Below are 19,382 nucleotides of genomic sequence, written 5' to 3'. Positions count from 1 at the left end.
ACAGAAACAGTGGACATAAAGAAGATACTAATTCACATGTAAGAATATGGAGATCACTCGCCTGTTAATAAAATCACAAAAAGATGGACCACTTACCGCATGCATTTGCTTGCAAGAGAAACTCATACGTACCTGCAAAAAGAAAAATGAAAATATATGCAACCATCACTCAGGAATAAAATAATCTTATCATACGACTTCAATATAACCAATTTCACTGCATTTCAATAAGCACACATATATGAAGTTGGAAGGTGATTCATTGTACGTTGTCATATTGTCTGATAAAACACGGCATGAGGTTAATGTAAAATAGGGGAATAAAAACATGATGATTTTAATTGAAGTTTTTTTTTCCCGTTTCTCGTTTAGTGGGATAACATCTCATGGAGCAGGCTTCCCTCCCATCTTTGAGATTTCACTACATGTAATTCGACATGTTCCCTTTTATTTGTTAATTCTTCCCTGTTCTCCTCTCCCTCCCCTCCTCCAATCCCTCTGCATCAAACGGCAGTCGACTGCCCACCAAGAATTTCAGGCCCTACCTACGGCCAACAAAGGCTAAATAGGTTTAATGGAACGTGCCCAGATCTTTCCGTCCTTGTCCAAGAGAGAGGGTTGGGGGGAAGGGGAAGGAGAGGGGAAAAGCGAAAGAAACATCGTACAAGCGTGAAAAAAACTCTCGTACCTCTCATGACCTGTCGGGAATACATAATTCAGCCCATATTTCAACACCCTTTGTCTGTCTTCGTCTGGCTGCTTCTCAGATCTGCTTCGGAGTCTGATGGGAGGGGAGTGAGTGGGCCTTCCACCGAGAGCGTAATGTAGGAAGGTTTATTAGCAATTGTCCAACACATGAGGAACAGGGCCCGGGTGTGTATAACACGTCATTTAAATTTCAAAGTAGATGGCACGGCGAGAGCGCCGCTCAAGACGGGAGCCACGTCTCTCCAGGCGCAGCGGTAGTACGGAAATCTCTCTCTCTCTCTCTCTCTCTCTCTCTCTCTCTCTCTCTCTCTCTCTCATCAGAGAAGACATATACTATAAAAACTACTAGAAGCAGTAAGACCATTCAGGAAAATAATAATATGACTCACTAATGTAACAAATAAAATAAAATAATTTTCTTATAACACCAGAACGAAAATGAAAATCGAAATATGGTGATATAAAATTTCGAAAGAAGATATTCAACAAATGTTCTGAAGGTAGTAAAACGAATATAAGTTAAAGGTATTCTTATAATTCTCAAGTACCGAAAAAAACACACACACATCATATAAAACCTCAAAAATTTGGTATGAAACGTAAAAAAATTTCTGAGAAGTAGTTTCAACATATTCTCAGAATAATATAAGGAAAAATATATTTTTTAATATTAGAAAACCCAAATAACAAAGCTTCGCAAAAATACGAAAAACAACAAAAACAACAAACTCCATAATACTGCAAGAACTGAAGAAACCCATCCACTCTAAAAAGGAATGGATTAATCGACCCTTCGATCAGACCTGCCACGAAGCAGATGCCATCTAATCCAGTCATGAGGCTGCAGTCAAGACAGGAGATAAGAGAGAGAGAGAGAGAGAGAGAGAGAGAGAGAGAGAGAGAGAGAGAGAGATGCACGAGCTCTGGCACTTAATGAATCATTCGAGTGAGAAGCGATAAAGCTTGCATCTTATAATTACCCTTCTCTCTCTCTCTCTCTCTCTCTCTCTCTCTCTCTCTCTCTCTCTCTCTCTCTCTCTCTTCTGAGATAAAAGAATGACATAATGAAGAGTTCATTGTAGAAATATACAGGCATCAACTTTTTCCTTTTTTACAAAGAGCGACACTAAATTCAGTTTTTACTTCATTTTAACTATTATGACTGCCTACTATTGGCTATTTACAGAAATGTATTAGAATAAATATTACGACATCTATTAAGAATTAATATTAGGACATTATTAAACTTCTATTTTCATATTTTCATTATTGTCTGATGCCTGCCAACGGCATCATTAATAACTAACAATTATACTCAATATCGACAAAATGAAATGATAATAATCAAATGAGAGAGAGAGAGAGAGAGAGAGAATTAAACAAATTCTCAATAGTAATCCGAGAGAAAAATGTTTCATCCCGATACCTGAAAATTAATGATGGCTCCGTGGCCCGGTGGAAACTATTTGACAAATTCCAATTCCCCCGCTGAGAGGATTATGTAAATTTGTCGTAACAGGAGATAGGCCTGCCTGCCTGCCCTCCACCTGAAACTAACCCCCCATACTCTCTCTCTCTCTCTCTCTCTCTCTCTCTCTCTCACACACAAACACACACAGACACACATCAACTTCAATAGCTCATGACTAGCAAGCATATCGATTTGCAGTAATGAAAATTTCGTCCCTTAACCTTTTTTAACAGTCTCTCTCTCTCTCTCTCTCTCTCTCTCTCTCTCTCTCTCTCTCTCTCTCTCACACACACACACACACACACACGGAAATACGCATTCCAGATGTTTAAAGTAATACTATGTAACTCAAAGAGCAGCAATTCTCTTAGAAAAACTGAAGTTTCGCTCTCTCTCTCTCTCTCTCTCTCTCTCTCTCTCTCTCTCTCTAAACCTGGCCGACTGGCGGAATCTATTATTGATGTCACCGTGGTCAATATTCAGGAATCTTGATTATTTTAATGAGAGCTAAAACGCTCGGGTGGAGTCTCGCTTTCTACCAGAATGTGCGGATTAAACGGTCCCAAATACAGAATATTCTACAGTATAGGTGTCCACAAATTCCAAGAAGACCAAAGTTCATTAATATCAGATAAATGAAAGATACGAGTATAATATTCCCGTTAATACAAATCCAAGTAATTACTGTAAGAAAAACTGATGCAGGAAAAGCAAACTTTCCACTAAAAGCATAAAGAAATTTGGTCTTTTTTGAAATATACTGTTTCTGTCTGCATGTCTTAATAACTCATTTGTGCATATAAATAGACTCTACTCAAACCAATCTCATTTATTCAACCATTTGGGACAGCAAAGGTAGCACATTTTAATGAAGAAAAGCAAAATACAAACACCACTACTGTCTAAATAGACAGTGAACAAATAAAAGAACGAACGACCTGAATTACCAATACACCTACGCATAACACAAATACCAATATAGGTTATGAAGAAAAGGTCGCTCTGTTCATCTGTATGTAAATAATTCTTGGCTCTAACAGGACGGAGAGTTATGTTGTACGAGGAGAAGGAGGAGGAGCAGTAGGAGTAGTAAAGGGAGGAAGAGGGGGGCAGGAGTAGGAGGGGGAGCAAGAGGGAGGAGGGGTGAGGATTCATTAAGACACCCGCGTTACAGTCATTGTCTGGCGTTACATTTCAGCAAGAGTGACCATGAAGAAACGGACAATTTGTCACAATAAACAAAGCTGTTTACACTGCCCAGAAGCCGGTCATTACGTACTTCAATCAATTTACCGAATCGTTCGTCGTCCTGGGAAATTGTAAAGAGTCGATCCACTGCTGCCAATCAAGTCGCAGGGGTTTACCTACTCCAGGTAGATGTTAATTTATCGAAAGAACACTTCTGGGTGGAGCTTCTGGGTTTTGGAGACGGACTTGGGTATACGCTCGAATATTATTTTTTTATTTATTTTATTCATAATTATTTTGGAATTAGCATAAAAAGCCACACACATAGTATACCTAGCTAGCTAATATATCACGGCCTGTGAATATGTAGAAACAGAAAAGAACAAGGAAAAGAGGGAGATTTCTATATATATATTATTATATATATATATATATATAATATATATATATATATATATATATATATATATATATATATATATATATATATATATAATGTACATAAATCTAGCTACAAACGCCCTTTAATATTAAACGACATTTGTAGCTCGATGTATTTATATGAATGACGGTAATGTGATATGACTTATATATAATATGTATGTATTGCCGTGAGAAGCACTTGTATACATTTGTTATCCTCATACAGTACTGCCCACAAGCAATCAAGGAAAGCTTTCGTGGTTATTGACTTATCAACTGAAATTATCATTCAGCATCAATGTTGCTACACCTAAATAAAATTTCTGCCGGAGAAAGTCAGAATCAAATCTAACAATAAATAACGTCACCAAAACCCGTCTGCTTAGGAAAAGTACGGCAAGAATAATCACAACATTATTTCTACTGAGGTCTGACTAATTCCAAACACAAATTAATTTCAACTTTGAACTGATATATGCTAAAAGTTCTTTAAATATTTTTTCTCCCTTTTGTGATATGTTTACTACACTATTACTACTACTACAATATATAAAATTAATAATAATCATAAAAATTAGATCCAATGATAACTACAAATAAATAATCTGATGGTTAATACCACACATACAAACATGGACAAAGATCACCAAAAATAATTCAAAAACAACCGGATAAAAATCCCCTTTGTAAGATAAAACAGGCGAAAAAAAGGGATTAAAATAAAATGGCCGCACATAAAAAGACGGAATAAAAAAAATTGTGGACAAAAAGGACGAAATGGCCGCGAACGTTGATAAAAGGATTAAAATTGAATTGGCGTCTTCGACGGAACCAGAATAAAAAGATTCACCGAATAAGAAAATCTGAAGGCGAAGACTAAGAGCAGCAAAACGGATAAACGAAAGAGCAGCCGGAGGCAAAAAAAAAAAAAAATATATAAATGAATAAATAAAAAAGGAAAAGAAGCGCAGCAGAAACTAGAGAAAAGGCAAAGCAAATAACGGAATGGAGGTATGAAATGGAAAGCAGGTGAAAGCAGGTAAGGAAAAGGAAGTAAAAGAAGTAAGTATGGTGAAAAAAGTAAAAAAAAAACAGGAGATAAAAAGAAAGTAAAATAAGCAAAGGGGAAAATGTAAAAGAAGCAAAGATTAAAAAAGTAAAAGAAGCAAAGTATTAGTGAAGAAAGGAATAAAAGAAGCATAGAAGGTGAAAACAAAACTAAAACAATTAAAAGTAGTATTGAAGAGAGGGAGTAAAAGAAGCAAAGAAGTGAAAAAGTAAGAGAAGCAGAGAAGAAGCGAAGACGTGTAAAAGAGGAAAAAAAGTCTTCCTTCCATGAACGCTGAGTGATTTAGGACAGGCGAAGGAAGACCTGAGAGAAAAGGATCTGTGGTAGCAGCCAGCTTCCTCCCGTCAGAGGGCTAGACCACCAAGGAAAGGCATTTCGGGGGGCATTAATCCTCCTGGGTCCTAGAGCAGGAAGGGATGTCGTCAAAAAAAAAAAAGGCAGTTTTTTCTATAAGGATTCGCAAGGTGATGGCAATTCTGAAAATATAATCAGCATATCCTCGTCTTCACTCAAGATTCCTGGTAGATGCTACGCAAGTTCAGAATTCCGAAACTTTCTATCAATCAATCCTCTTGGTTCAGCGGTATTTAAAAAAAAAAACGTGCCCGGGTACTTAAACTGACCAAAGCCTCCAACGCCTTGCAACACAAACAGTTCTAAGTATGCATACAATGCACATGCACATGTATGTATCCCTTTGATGTTAAATAATTCAAAAAATTATTCGTGCAATACAAATTACAGTGAAAATTATCCCAAAATGTATTTCTAGATAAAAAAAAATAACACATTCAAGTCCAACAATGCATGAAACAATCATCGTCAACCTCTAAGGAATTTGAAGGACACAGGTGTTCAATAAAAATAAATTTGAATGACACACCTGTTCAATAAAAATAAATATAATTTCTAACGTGCCTAAAATAAAAATAAAAACTGATCAGCTCATAAACGAAGACAACACCGCACATTAAATTCCCTTTCATAAAACGTCAGATAAAATCAAATGATATCACTTCCTTAACGCGAAGTTCTTTAAGCCACTTGCTCCATCAACTTCTGAGAAATGAAGAGCGTTAACACGAAGATAATTACATCCCACACATGAGAAAGAAGCTAAGAAAATGCCAAAAGTGGGACTATTAAATTGGCTGAGAGGGGCCATACATTCCCACCTTAATGAACGCCGAGCCGAAAGGTTCCCTCGGTATCGCGAACGATTCGGAGATAAGATTGTCCCATTGGGGTTCCGTCGCCATAAGCTACCAGGGGTCTTGTAACTGAAACAAAGCTAACTTGGCCTTGGGGGTTTCTCATGAAAGTACACACTATATATATAATATGGCAGCATGGGTATTAGGCGATGAAAACACTTAACAGTTACATAAATCTTTATTTATAGATATTTTCCCTTTACCAAAAATGCCAACCCTAAAACCACTCTGAACACTGAAACGTCAGTTGAGTCAAGAACTCTTATCCGCTTTCCTCAACACGGGGAGAGAGACCTGGAAAGAACCATAACAAAACGATGAAAATGGAACAGAGGGAGAGACAGCAGGAAGAGCAATCGATGCGTGACTGTGGGCTGACCCTTCTAACAGTAGTACTGTAGCATTACGGCAGAAAGGTCTAACCAAGAAACAGGTAACATATGGAACACTTTTTCGAAATTCTACTTTTTTTTTCAATGACGACAACGGGCATGGAAGGGGGTGTGAGATGGGACCATGGAAGAGATGGAAGAGGTGGATTCTGGGTATGGAGAAGGGGCACGGGGGCATGGTGGACATGGGAGCCCAAAGGGAACCAGAGATAACACTAATGAGTACTACTTCTGTAGCAACTTCTGCCGGGTCTCCCATACCCCTACAGATACCCGCACGCCACCGCGACGACCTGGGAAGCAAAGTAGCTACCTGAACACTCTCTCTCTCTCTCTCTCTCTCTCTCAATATAAATTACTCCAATATCCTCAGGAACGCACAAGCAGCAACCCCATTTTAACTTTTAGTACCTAATGTCCTGTTTCACGAAAGGGATAGCACATGGTCACTGGACCACCAAACATGACGTTAGCTATCTAAAGTTGTTGTTATTAATATTATTATCATTATATTATTATTATAATTATTATTATTCAAAAAGCCTAATGGACAATCACTAATTTCGCATTGTTCACATGTCCAAAAATTTAATCAAATCTTTCAAATGTACCTGATCTCTAAATTTGAATAAGAAAAAATTAATAGTGGCAACTTTACTTCATATGACCCGGTAATACTTTAGACAAAACAGTGAGAGAGAGAGAGAGAGAGAGAGAGAGAGAGAGAGAGAGAGAGAGAGAGAGAGAGTTTTAACTACCACCAAATTTAAAACTGTACAGAAAGGGAGCAAGCAGTAGTAGCTAGCCAGCAAACTAGCCTTGAGCAGGGCACAAACAGCCTGAGAGCCCTACTCGGTTCCGCCTTTAATGCCCCTTCCAAATGACGTACTACAATTCCAAATTACGTTCACGGCTTGATACTCTAATGGGACCCTCCACGGACCTTTCGTGCCATTAGGCAAAGTTGTTTTGATTACGTCCTCGCAGTTGTTTACAAATGGCTCTCCTTTCTTTCCCCTGACGCTTCTGGGCTGCTCGTGAAATGGGGATATCATCATGGACGCTACCATGGAAAGAAGGAACGAGAGGTTTCTTATTCGCCCGGTTTTTGCATTTTTATGAGAGAGAGAGAGAGAGAGAGAGAGAGAGAGAGAGAGAGAGAGAGAAGAGAACCAAATTTTTCCACAATGTGACAGCAGATATACAGAGGAACATATTATTTGTTCTCTCCCATGAGAGAGAGAGAGAGAGAGAGAGAGAGAGAGAGAGAGAGAGAGAGAATTCCAGTTGACTGACGAACCTGGCGTATGCCTCCAAAGAAGCCCACACATAAAAGGATTCCTCCTCGAAATAATATAACTGACGAGATAATGGAACAGGTGAGTTAACGTAGACTGTAGAGACCTGTTATCAGCTGGTATATCTTTAGTAATTATTGTTTTGATGACCGGAACGGATGGAACGGTGCTTTTTTTTTTTTTATTACTAACGTCTAACCACCCCCCACCCCCACCCCTTCCTCATGCACCTGACAGAGAGGTAGCCAGGGCGCCTTTCTGTTAAGTGGTAAAACCGAATTTACTTTGACGCCATAATAATTAATTATTTTCTTAAATTTCTAAAATTCAGTTTTCCGTCCAATTGCTTTTTTTTGCGGACAGTAATGAGATAACTATTTATTTTCTCTGTATGTATACCCTACTAAGCTTTGCCCTTGACTTGAAATGTTTAGGTTTAACTAGCTGTTTCATTGGAAATATTCTAAGGCAGTCTTTAGTCATCATACCTCTTACAGGAAATTCTCTCTCTCTCATCTATCTCTCCTCTCCTCTCTCTCTCTCTCTCTCTCTCTCTCTCTCTCTCTCTCTCTCTCTCTCTCTCGTAAACATCATATACCTTGACCTTATACAATCCTCTTTTAGAACTTTTACCCATATCCCACGGTCCTTCCCCCATCCAGAACTCCCACCCCCCCCCCCACCCCCCCTTCCCCAAAATCTCATCCCCCCATCTCCCAACTTCTCAGCCTCCTCCAAAAACCACAACATCCTTCGGCTTTTGAGCCATAGAGGCCCCGTGTGACTTCTCTTTCCGTGGAGGATAATAGAAGCTCCTTCAGGTGGTCTTAGGTAACGACGGAGAAGGGGGATGAGATGGGGGAGGGGGCGTCTAAGAGAAGTCGAAAGGGAAGTCTGAAAGAATTTGCAGCCAAAGTGACCCTTGTGCGAAGGCCACGCAAGGCCTACATTTTCCCCCCCGGGAGGTAATCCTCCTAAGGGCAATAAAAATGTGTCATGATCACAAGCTCTGAGAGATTGACAGGCGTTAAACCTGTCTACCGTGGGGAGGGGACCTTGGTTCGACTTGTCAGTGACTTGTTCATTATTAGGTAATGAGCTCTTAGCTGGGTACAGTGTGTTACCTGCTTATTGACACTGATGGGTGTTACCTGCTTTATTATTATTATTATAATTTCGATGCTGACACTGATACTTTCTATTGTTATTGTATTAATATTAATGTTAGTTGTTGCTTTAACCAAGAACAATAATACAGGTAATATATTATTCTTTAACAGGTCTGATAAGCGATAAGTAAACTCAGGATACATAAAACATGAAAACTGGTGCATTTCCTTTGAAAAAGAAAAAATGAAATTAATATACATACATAAAAATATTATATGATAAAAATTGCTTTTATCTATATAAAAAATATCTCTACACAATTTGGTGGTTTTTTAGTGCTTAAAACCAGAGTCTCTAAACAGTGACCAAGTCGTAATTCAACGCAACCTTTTCAACACCTGCTGATGACAGGAAGATGGACAGGTAATCTCGGAGGATGCGACCCCTGACGGATGCATTTCCTCTCTCTCTCTCTCGTCTCTCTCTCTCGTCTCCTCTCTCTCTCTCATCTCTCTCTCTCTCTCTATATATATATATATATATATATATATATATATATATATATATATATATATATATATATATAATGCCATGTACGTATATATATATATATATATATATAGATATATATATATATATATATATATATATATATATATATATGTATGTATGTATGTGCTGTGTCCATATTTGATCTACAAAAGTAGTTCACATTGTCTATAAATCGCCTAATACTTTTTGTCTATTTTCACCCACACGTCATTAATAGCTGTCAGTTGATAAATGACAACTGCTGCCTCCATTAAATGCCTATTTCACCAACCACGTACCATTCTCTCCCCTGCTATAAAGAGAGAGAGAGAGAGAGAGAGAGAGAGAGAGAGAGAGAGAGAGAGAGAGAGAGAGAGAGAGAGAGTCTCCTCTTTAATCATAACCTTAAGCAAGAAATTAAATAGGTAGGGATGGTCAGGTAGCTCTCTCTGCCTCTGCCATTCATCATGCGAATGAAACTGAGGCGAAGTCTTGGCTAAATAAGGAATTTGGGATGCCCAGACCCCGTCGGGGATTGCGTCCTTCATCTTCCAGCATCTTACCCACGGGATCAATCTCGAATGTGGCCAGTTTCGTCGGATTTCTGACGGTCAGTACCTCTATCTCGATCTTGCATCGGATCTACCTTCGTACGCGTCAGTCTCTCTCGTCTTCTGAGACCCAGTGGCTTCGTAAATATACTTTGTCAATCAACACAGAGATCTGATTTCTTACATTTGTTTTGCCTTTACATACATCAATCACTCTTGATGGCTTGTGTATTGTGACCCGCAGATTTTACAAACCACCACCTCTCATTTGACACAAAACCACCGATATTTTTTTAGGCTTCTCAGCAAAATTCAATTCTAAAAAGCGAAACACCAAGCATTCATAAATTTTAGTATTTCTAAATGCCCAAATATTCCTAATATTGAGATTCCAAGACACAAAACAACTTAAAATCTAAATGACAAAACCCCCATTATCCTCACATTTTATGAAGTATACGAATCAAATTATTTTAAATAGCATAAAAAATTGTTAAGAGTTTTATATAGCTCATAAATCTTTAAGACATAACAAAAATTAACATAAATTTTATATATAATAAACATAAAAAAAACATAAAAAAATTAAAATTTAAACAGCAAATATAATTAACTCACACTTCAAGCAGAGCTCATAGACACAGATTACATTAATAGATAGGATAATCACCAATATGTAATCAATTCAATTCACCTATCCTACTTTAAAAAAAATGTGTAATTACATCTTAATGGTTCTTTCCAAAATGAAGACATTAAAAAATATGTTAAGGTTAAAAACGGTAGCCTCATCTATATTTCCCTACAGTTTAAGCCATTAAAACTCAAAATCAATCATATATAATATATATATATATATATATATATATATATGTATATAATGCTTGTGCCTGATTTTCAACCACATAATATGAAAAAAGACAGACAGGCAGTAAATATAAAATTTGAGAAGGCTCCACAACAAAGAGAACATGGAAGGCAAAATCATTTTACAGAAAAAAAAGGCAATGGGCAGCGAGGACATAAAAACAGATGTATAACAGACGGAAAGAGGCGCGAGCTGCAATGCAACAGCAATTAAAAATATAATAAACGAAAACATGTTTCTGCAAGAACCCTCCTGGGCATGGCATTGCGAGAATGCTAACCAGCCACCCACTCCTCGAAGAGCAGCTCTCCGGCTCCCTGCTCCCTGCTCCACAGCCTTCAAGGAGCTTGTAGTAGTTAATTGGCTACGCCAGTCAAAAACGATCCGTCTGGATGAGATTCGGCTGTGCTTTGCATACATATGGGAGCAACCGTTTTGTAACGCCAATAATACGGGCGAAATGGTGGTCCGTCGAAAACTAAGAGCGGGAAATAAAATGTGGAACGCCTACCGGTAAACGTAATAGACCTCTGGAAGAGAAGACAAGACATGGAGCATCGTAAGCGAAATGCGAATATTCTGCTTGGAGAAAGATAAAAAAACAAGTAACATCTCACACAGAGGATGTTCTCCTGTCTTGGAAAACAATCAAATAAATAAAGACTAGCGCCAGAATGAGGTTCACATGCCCTGGAAAAGAAAATAAATATACCACTTTGAACAGTACAGAGCTATGATGCGTTGAGAGAGAAAATGGAACATGGAAAATCGTTAGTAGAATATGAATCTGATGCCTTAGCAAACGTCGTTAAGGCAACAGTACTCTAGCTTGTAAATGTAGACAGAACATAGTACAACCCATGCAGAATGGGTTCTCGTGCCCGGGAGGAACTGAACATGGGATATGGTAAACTGAATAGGGACCCAGTTGTTGAAAACGACAAATCCCTACAATTACAGAACATGGCAGTCCCCAAATGCAACAGGGTGTGGGCCTAATTGCCCATTTATTCATCAGCTACAGCTACCTCTCAGTGAAGCTATAAACACTCAATTAGAATTGTAATGCAAGCTTTGTAACTATGGCAGAAAGGGATTGGTAAACTGAAGGGAGACCATTCAACCTCTAACGTCTACCAGAGAATTGCTAATGCATCTTCCGGTACATTTTGCATCTTCCAATCTTGGATGATCTGAGAGAGAGAGAGAGAGAGAGAGAGAGAGAAGCCCAGCTTCATGAGAAAAAGAAACCATGGACCACACTTTAAGCCTACATTTACCTAACATATAATCCCAGGAAAAGGCTCCTCTGTCCAAAACCAGAAATAACCGAGGAAGGTCGGAAGCTCCCCCATTTATGACATCCAGTTTTACTATTCTTCAATAATACGTTCTTAAAGTTACCTCAAGTAATAAAAAGGAAGGATTTTACTAGAAATAAGTACCCTGCTTCCATCAAGCAGGAAAAGCACCTTTTAAATGGAAAGGTCCCCACTACTAGTACAGCTATTGGCAATAATAATAATTCATAATACTGTTGACCGTTTTACTGTGAAAATCACAACTACTACTGTTACGGCTTCATCAAGAAATAGTATTTTGCTCAGATGATATCCTGTCAAATCCGTTTCGTAAAATGTTCTTCAGTTCCTCTGGAAATGTTCTCGTTAAACTGTTCTGCTATTTGGAATTGCTAAACAGGAAAGAAAACTCATCAAATAAAGTCCATATTCCTGAAAATGTGGAATTCATTCCAGTATTAGGATTTAAAATGCTGGGAAAACGGATTTAATAAAATAATAATGCGAAATCTGTGTGACAATACCGAATGAGGTTTATGTAATAAGGATGAATCTCTCGGCTTCTCCAAAGCGAAAGCGAAAGCTTACAAAACAAACACTGCTGAGGGGACCGGTGTTTGACTGACGTTTATTTAAGCACCAGTTAGCGTCAAACAAACTCCCAACGCATAAAGAGCCTGCCAAAGGCGAAGAGCAAGTCTCTTGCGCCGACAAAAACAAGAAGAAACCAACAAAAAAACACGAAAAAAAAATAATCATCAGCCTTTTATGTTCCTGAAGTTTTTTTTTTTTTTTCTTCTTGGGTAACTGACTAACTGTCTGTGACCGAATAAGCGAACTTAAGCTTCCTGCTTTGCAGCACATAAAGAGAGAGAGAGAGACCCGAGCGAGATGAGAAGAGAGAGAGAGACGAGAGAGAGGAGCGAGAGCAAGGACGGAGAGAGGAGAGAGAGAGAGAGAGAGAGCCTACTTATTTGATCCGCAAAGGTAGAAGCAGCATCAACATCTTCATCAGAAGTAATGAGATGAGACACACCTGCTTCTTTATCAGGAGCGTGGGAAAACTTTCTTCATCTAGCATATGGACAGATAACACAGTGACGCCACGTCACTGGAGAGAGAGAGAGAGAGAGAGAGAGAGACGAGAGAGGAGAGGAGAGAGAGAGAGAGAGAGAGAGAGAGAGAGAGAGAGAGAGAGAGAGAGCACTACCATATAATTGCTTTCTCTTCGAACCTGCGTGCGTGCGTGCGTGTTTAGTGTTTAGAGCAGGCAAGGATCCATATTGTATATGTTGGTAAGTATAGCTACAGTGAGTAAATTTCCTCATTATATGTATAATATAGTTGTAAATATGTATGCAGTACATGTGTCCCTATTCGACATATATATAGATATATAAATAATATATATATATATATATATATATAATATATATATATATGTATAGCATATATATATATATATATATATATATATATATATATATATAATACTAATATGTGTCCCATCTATATAGACATATATATATATATATATATGTGGATATATATATATATATATATATCTATATATATATATATATTATATATATATATATATATATATATATATGATATATATATATTATAATATATAATGTCTGAATGTATACGTATATTGATGAATTACATTCCATATATATAATATATATATAGTAATATATACTATATATATATAAATTATATTATATATTACATATGTATTATATATATATATGTATATATTATATACAAAGATATATATATATACAATGTCAGTAGATATATATATATAGATATATACATATGTATAATATATATACTATATATATATAGAATATTAGACGTGCGTGCGTCTTTAGTGTTAGAGCAGGCAAGGATCCATATTGTATATGTTGGTAAGTATGCAGTGAGTAAATTTCCTCATTATATGTATAATATAGTTATAAAATATGTATGCAGTGCATGTGTCCCTATTCGACATATATATATATATATATATATATATATATATATATATATATATATACATATATATATATATATATGTGTATATATATGTATATATATATATATATATGTATATATATATATATATATATATATATATATATATATATATATATATATATGTGTGTGTGTGTGTGTGTGTATTAAATGCTCACATCTGAATTCCGTAGGAGAAGAGCGCCGAGAGATGACGAGAAAAATCCCTTTGTCTCGTCTGACCAAAGGCTAATTTAGATTACGTCAAATGATAGAGATGCATTATGGGAATCTTAATTGGATGCGATTCATTCCTCCGCTTTTATCTTTATCCTTAATCCGCTATTACTCTTCTTCCCCCCCCGCCCCCAACTCCTCCTTTTTCTTATCCTTCTCCTTATTCACGACCTTCTTTTATATGAGATCGTTGTGTCACCTGGACATTATGGATATTTAAAAGGTGGTGGTGGTTGAAGAAGAACAAGAAGAAAAGAAGAAGAAGAAGAAGAAGAGGAGGAGAGGAGGAGGAGGAGGAGGAGGAGGAGGAGGAGGAGGAAGGAGGAGGAGGAGGAGGGAGAAGAGTGGTAAGGAGAGAGAGAAGGTAGGTCCATGGTCTTTGCAACATTCCAAACGAAAAGAATAACAGAAATAAATAATATATTTACAAACTCTCATATTAAAAAAATTAAGAGATTTGTAAAAAAAAAAAAAAAAAAAAAAAAAAAAAAAAAAAAAAAAATTTAAATCGAGATCGCAAAAAAAAAGAAAAGGAAAAAAATAGAAAAGGAGAAGAAAAGGGACGCGATAATTATATGGCGACATCGTAAACATCCGTCTGCTGGCATTTGACATTCATTATGCGCGCCCAGAATATGAAATGAATCTAATTAACGTAAAGGAATCGAAATGATGTCTCTGGACCCGACTAACAAGACACGACTTAAATGTTAATCCCAGAAAAAGGGCGCGCATGAGAAAATCTACGAGATTCTACAACACACACACACACACACACACACAAACGCGCTCGTATTTGTGCAATCGTGTGTGTTTCTAATTACGAGCAGGCGACAAAAAAGAATGGAAAAATAACATAAATTAACCTCTGAGGGGATGCGATACTTTTTCCTCCTCTCCCACATCACCAAGAGAGAACAGAATAGAATATAGAATGTAGGCTAAACACCATGCGATGGGACCTAAGAGATCATTTAGCGCTGAAACGGAAATTGACATTCCAAAAGTTGGTAAGGTGTAACAGGAGGCCAACCTCGCAGTTGCACTATGAATGAATCCTCAGTAGAGGGTGGAAAAGTAAGATGGAAGGAAGAGCATATGAACGGAGGTATGAAATGGGCTGCAGCTAGCGGCCGAAGGGACGCTGTAAAGAACCTTACATAATGCCTACAGTTTACCGAGTGAGCTTCAGGAGAGAAGAAGGATGACTGCTCTTGGGTGAGAGCCCACATAGGATACATACATATAGACCACGTCAGAGAAAACTCACTGGCGATTCGGACAACGACGTATAGGCAACACAGCCAATCGCTGCTATATTAGCCCGGTCGAAACTTGAGCTGCGACCCTTCTCGAGTGGTCACACCGATATCATTACAAGCCTCATTATCACAGGTACCCACGAATTGATCGCCCCGGTTACGCATGCGTTAATGGCGGGGGAATGCCACCGAAAGCCACCGCCCCCCCCCCCCCTTAGAATATATACAAGAAATGGATAACAATCTCGGCTGTCAAACGGTTTCTTCCTCGACTTCCATTAATGACAAAATGGACGGGGGAAGGCAGACGGACCCTCCACTAACGTATGAGACAGACAGACGAGGACAAATGGCACGTTCGCTGACAGTGAATGGTGACGGCGACAAAACCTGCGACAAAGGGGGGAGGGATGGGGGAAGTTGGTAAGGGGGTTAATGATTACGATAGCACAGGTACTAAGGCACAAAGGTTTTGACTGCATACTCAGATACATTATATTATATATATATAATATATAATATATATATATATATATATATATATATCTATATATATATATATATATATATTATATAGACATATGTTCATATGTAATATAATATACAGTTGTATAAATTATTATATCTGTATATATATATATATATATATATATATATATATATATATATATATATATATATACATAATACACACAAAAAATTATTCGGAGAAATGGTGTAAGAAGGTATGGCGAGAGATGGGACAGGTAGGAGTCATCAGCAGGTAAAGTTACCTATCTGGGCTACTGTTAATTAGGGAGTGAGAACAGAGAATACTTTTCCCAAGATCTAAACGACGCAGGTGTTACGGTCTTTGCACTTTTTACTTCCTCACGAAAATGTTTAAAATGTCTTGTCAGTGCTACATATATATATATATATATATATATATATATATATATATATATATATATATATATATATATATATATATATATATATATATATATATATATATATATATACTATATGGGATAAAACAAGGGGCTATTTCATTTCTAATAATGTTCGAGTTTCACCTATAACATGAATGAACAAATCGGCAAACTTCACATATATGTATTCTCTCTCTCTCTCTCTCTCTCTCTCGTTCTGGTTCGCTCTTCCTTTTCTCCTCTCCTCTCCCTCTCTCTCTCTCTCTCTCACATGCATTTACGTAAAAGTGCACGGAAATATAAGGAGTTAATTCGATACGAAATCCAAAAAGCTCTTCTGTGAGGATGAAATATAATTACAGCAATATAAATACCGGCACTATGAATAACGTCTTTTAGATTAAAACAAATACCAGCAATATCAATAACGTCTTCTAGATTACAGCAGAAATATATTAGTAATATCAACAACGTCTCCTAGATTACAAACAGAAGATAATGACCATACACGTCTAAAACAAACATGGCCCAATAAGAACTGCCCAGCCCGCAACATCCACAGGTAAGGGAGCGTAAATTGGTAAACCATGTCACCTCCGACCGTAGAGAATTCCAAGTTAAAAGCTTCTGGGCCCAATTACGATGATGCCGATGATCTCAAAGACTACGAATCCCATAGTTCCATATGAGCCCATACCCACCTAATGCGACCTTCCTAAGAAGCCTCCGCTATACCTCCCACCTTTCCTCCTTTCTTGTCTAGAAGCGATAAAAGAAAAAAAAAAAAAAAAGAAAAAAAAATGGCCGGGTCCACTAATCAGTTGTCTTTCATCGTCAAGATGACCGACTATAACTTTAATATGAGAGAGAGGGGGCGGGGCAGAGGCGGGGGGAGGGGGGGGAGGGAATTATAGCTTTCAAGGGGTCGTCGTATGTAATCTGCATAAGAGCACGCGCTATTTTTTAGGGGACTGTCGTATGAGAGAGAGAGAGAGAGAGAGAGAGAGAGAGAGAGAGAGAGAGAGAATATCAACACCTCAAGGAGGCCATCGCATCTTCTTCTAAGGTCTAAGGCCGCAAGAAACGGAATTACGAACCAAAATGTTAAGCTATGCACTAATTGGCAGAAGGAAATGGTCGTTCTGGGAGACAAGGCTCAAAAGGCGGACCGGCAGCCGGGACTCATTAAAAACGCCGGAGAAATGGGGAGGTAGTAGTCCTCTGGAAAGAGGGTAAGGTGCGGCAACACTCCTGATTATCAGAAGCCTCCATCATCACCGTCGTCACCCGGGAGATCCTGGAAAAGATCATGGAAGATCTCCTTGGCCTATTGGTACGCAAGCAAGCGACTTCCTTAGGCGATTAAATCAGAAAGCGAAGTGGCAGTTCATCAACCATCCTCTTAACAAGTGCTCCGCATGTCGGAAAGATCTGCTCAGCCTGTTAGGCCTTCCAGCCTCGAAACAATCATGGAACATGGCCTTCCAGCCTCGAAACAATCATGGAACAAGGCCTTCCAGCCTCGAAACAATCATGGAACAAGGCCTTCCAGCCTCGAAACAATCATGGAACAAGGCCTTCCAGCCTCGAAACAATCATAGAGCAAGGCCTTCCAGCCTCGAAACAATCATGGAACAAGGCCTTCCAGCCTCGAAACAATCATGGAACAAGGCCTTCCAGCCTCGAAACAACTCTTATGAAACAATCATGGCAATTCCAGCCTCAAAAAAATCATGGAACATGGCCTTCCAGCCTCGAAACAATCATAGAGCAAGGCCTTCCAGCCTCGAAACAATCATAGAGCAAGGCCTTCCAGCCTCGAAACAATCATGGAACAAGGCCTTCCAGCCTCGAAACAATCATGGAACAAGGCCTTCCAGCCTCAAAAAAATCATGGAACATGGCCTTCCAGCCTCGAAACAATCATGGAACAATCACCTGGATTTTCAAAAAAAATAGTCCTGGAATCTACCGAACGCTACCATTTGGAAAGCAAGTTCGACAACGAGATGCTAACGATGACACTGGACTCACTATTGAAATGAAACATTGTCATGAGACGATGGAATCGAGACGCGTTGTCTGTTATATTTCTCTTGGCCGTTTCTTTTCCAGTTCACATAAACCATCATTATCATTTTATCGTATAAGTGTTATTATCATTTATTGCTATTAAACCTTCAATGCCTAGTACATTAATAACAATAGATCAAGTAGCACGTTCCTAATAACAAAGATAAATATCGCTCTCTCTCTCTCTCTCTCTCTCTCTCTCTCCTCTCTCGTCGCTACCGCACTTAAGATTCTTCCATCGTCTCGTCTTTGAAAAAGGGAAATAGTTTACATGGAATCTCAGTTTTCTTTTTTTCTTCTCCTTCTTCTTACCCCAACACAGGGTCACAGATCCGTAGATAATGAGAGAGAGAGAGAGAGAGAGAGAGAGCTAGATTTTTTCTGATGATATGCGATACTCTTCGAAGACTTAGCCTGAGGACCTTGTTTTTCGTATGAGTTTGCTTTTAAGATTATTGAGAATTTTTCATCGTAAGTATTTTCAAATCTCGTAAAAAAGCGTCTCAATCAGCAGCAGCATCTTTAATAAAACCTTGAAAGTTTAAATAACAGGAAGGAGTTACAACATAAGCTCAAACTATAGGTCTTAAAAAAGTAAATAAACATTTCTCCACAGTTAAAATTTATAGTCCATTATCATTCTTTCGGGAACGGAATGATCAAGTAATTCATTTTCAACGCAATCCTTATTGCCTTACTTTACCAGCTACCTGGGCTTCAATGTGAGCGAAAATGGGTAATATTGATGTCCAAGAAGCCAAGAGTAAA

At 38.0% G+C, this 19,382-nt stretch overlaps 1 protein-coding gene across 1 annotated transcript in view; it reads right to left on the bottom strand.

Annotated features, from left to right (window-relative positions):
- LOC135215266 (protein jagged-1b-like) overlaps positions 1-19,382 on the bottom strand; it is a 380,196-nt gene that overhangs the window by 344,943 nt on the left and 15,871 nt on the right.

The sequence above is a fragment of the Macrobrachium nipponense genome, chromosome 19, assembly GCF_015104395.2.
Source record: "Macrobrachium nipponense isolate FS-2020 chromosome 19, ASM1510439v2, whole genome shotgun sequence".
Lineage (NCBI taxonomy): Eukaryota > Metazoa > Arthropoda > Malacostraca > Decapoda > Palaemonidae > Macrobrachium > Macrobrachium nipponense.
Note: the sequence above shows the minus strand (reverse complement) of the source record. Positions and strands in the feature narration are given on the sequence as shown.